Genomic DNA, 2,916 nt, shown 5'->3' on the forward strand with positions numbered 1-2,916 from the left:
GAGTTTTACTAGCGTAGTGAATGACATTCAACTTCTTGTCAACTCTTTGTCCTAGAACAGCACCAACAGCATAATCACTAGCATCACACATGATTTCAAAGGGCAAGTTCCAGTCAGGTGGTTGAACAATAGGTGCGGTTATCAAAGCCTTCTTAAGTATTTCAAAGGCTTCCTCACAATCCTCATCAAAAACAAAAGGAACATCCTTATGCAAGAGGTTGGTAAGAGGCCTAGAAATCTTAGAGAAGTCTTTAATGAACCTTCTATAGAAACCATCATGACCTAGGAAACTTCGTATACCTCTGATATTTGTGGGGCAAGGCATTTTATCAATTGCATCAACCTTAGCCATATCAACTTCAATGCCTATTTCAGAGATTTTGTGTCCTAAGACGATACCTTCATTAACCATAAAGTGGCACTTCTCCTAATTCAAGACGAGGTTGGTTTCTTCGCATCTCTGTAAGACTCGATCAAGGATGCTGAGGCAATCATGAAAGGAAGACCCGTAAACGGAGAAGTCATCCATGAAAACCTCGACAATCTTTTCACAAAAGTCAGAGAATATAGCCATCATACATCTTTGGAAGGTGGCAGGTGTATTGCAAAAGCCAAAAGACATACGTCTATAGGCAAAGGTACCGAAAAGGCAGGTGAAAGTGGTTTTCTCTTGATCAGATTGTGCAACAGGTATCTGTGAGAAACCTGAATAACCGTCTAGAAAGCAAAAGTGTGTGTGTTTTGATAGCCTTTCTAGCATTTGGTCGATGAACGACAAAGGATAATGATCTTTCCTGGTTGCCTTGTTCAGTTTTCGGAAGTCTATCACCATTCTATAGTCGGTAATAATCCTTTGTGGGATTAGTTCATCCTTATCATTAGGAACGACGGTGATACCTCCCTTCTTAGGTACGTAATGTAGTGGACTTACCCAATCACTATGAGCAACAGGATAAATGATTCCTGCTTCCAGAAGCTTTAGTATTTCTTTGCTAACGACCTCTTTCATCTTAGGATTCAATCTCTTTTGATGATCAGCAACTGGTTTAAAGTCAGGGTCGGTTTTAATCTTGTGTTGACATAGAGTAGGACTAATACCCTTAAGATCATCAAGAGTATATCCAATAGCAGCGCGGTGCTTCCTCAGAGTTTTTAGTAACTTCTTCTCTTCACGCTCTGAGAGGAGAGCACTAATAATGACATGATACATATCCTTCTCATCAAGATAGGCATACTTAAGAGTATCCGGCAACTGTTTAAGCTCGAACACAGGATCACCCTTTGATGGGGGAGGATCCCCAAGCAGTTCAACAGGCATATTATTCTTGAGAATAGGATATTGTTCTAAGATAATTATATCTATCTCATCTCTCTCCTCCATATGCATATCATTTTCATGCTCAAGCAGATATTGCTCTGAAGGATCCGTAGGAGGTACGGCAATAGAGGCAAGATAAATGATTTCATCTCCACCAGACGACTCTCTTTCATGGGGTTGTCTTCCAAACTTGGAGAAGTTAAATTCATGAGACACACCCACGAAAGTAACAGCGACGGTCTACTTAATGCAATCAATGTGAGCATTGACAGTGTTGAGAAAGGGTCTACCAAATATGATGGGACAAAAGCTATCTTGTGCAGTACCAAGGACGAGGAAATCAGTAGGATACTCCGTCTTACCACACAGGACTTCTACGTCTCTCACAATTCCCAGAGGACAGATAGTGTCTCTATTAGCTAGCGTGATAGTTACATCAATGGGTTCTAACTCAGCAGGTGCAATCTCATCTTTGATTTCATCATATAGAGAACGGGGTATTGCACTAACACTAGCTCCCATATCACACAAACCATGGTAATAGTGATCTCCTATCTTAACAGAAACAACGGGCAGGCCAACTACAGGTCCGTGCTTGTCTTTCGCGTGAGGTTTAGCAATTCTAGCGGAGTCCTCACAGAATTTGATAACATGCCCATCTATGTTTTCGGCTAAGAGATCTTTGATAATAGCAACACTAGGTTCAACTCTAATCTCCTCAGGGGGTGCAAGTGGTCTAATGTACCCCCTAAGTATCACAGTTGGAGCTTTAGAATAATCTTTTATCCTAGCAGGGTATGGTGGTTTCTTAGTGTAAGCACAAGGAACAACAGGATCACTAAAAGCTATGATTTTCTCCTCAACTAGATTGGTTTTGGCTATGTTGCTTTCTACAGGAGGATGATATTTAAACCACTTCTCTTTGGAAAGATCAACATGAGCAACAAAAGATTCACAAAGAGAAGCTACTATCTCAGAGTCAAGTCCATACTTAGCGCTAAAATATCTAGAAGTGTTTGTCTCAATAAAAGATTTAACGCAATCAAACTGGAAATTTATACCTGACTCCTTACCTTCCTCCAGCTCCCAATCTTCAGAGTTGCGTTTGATTCTCTCCAATAAATTCCACTTGTGATCAATATCCTTCTTCATAAAAGAACCGACACAAGAAGTGTCAAGCATGGTACGATCTTCGTGAGAAAGCCGAGCATAAAATTTTTGAGTGATGATTTCTCTCGAGAGCTCATGATTGGGGCATGAATATAGCATTGGTTTAAGCCTCCCCCAAGCTTGAGCTATGCTTTCCCTGTCACGAGGCCAAAAGTTATAAATAAAGTTCCGATCACGATATACTAAATGCATAGGATAGAACTTTTGATGAAATTCCAATTTCAACCGATTGTAGCCCCATGACCCAGCATCATCACATAGCCTATACCATGTCAACGCCTTATCCTTCAAAGATAAAGGAAAGACTTTCTTCTTTACCTCATCCTCGGGCAAACCTGCAAGCTTAAATAAACCACAAATTTATCTACATAGATTAGATGAAAGTCTAGATGTGAAGATCCATCTCCTGTAGAAGGATTAGCCAGCAG

Source organism: Hordeum vulgare, chromosome 4H, assembly GCF_904849725.1.
Source record: "Hordeum vulgare subsp. vulgare chromosome 4H, MorexV3_pseudomolecules_assembly, whole genome shotgun sequence".
Classification (NCBI taxonomy): Eukaryota; Viridiplantae; Streptophyta; class Magnoliopsida; order Poales; family Poaceae; genus Hordeum; species Hordeum vulgare.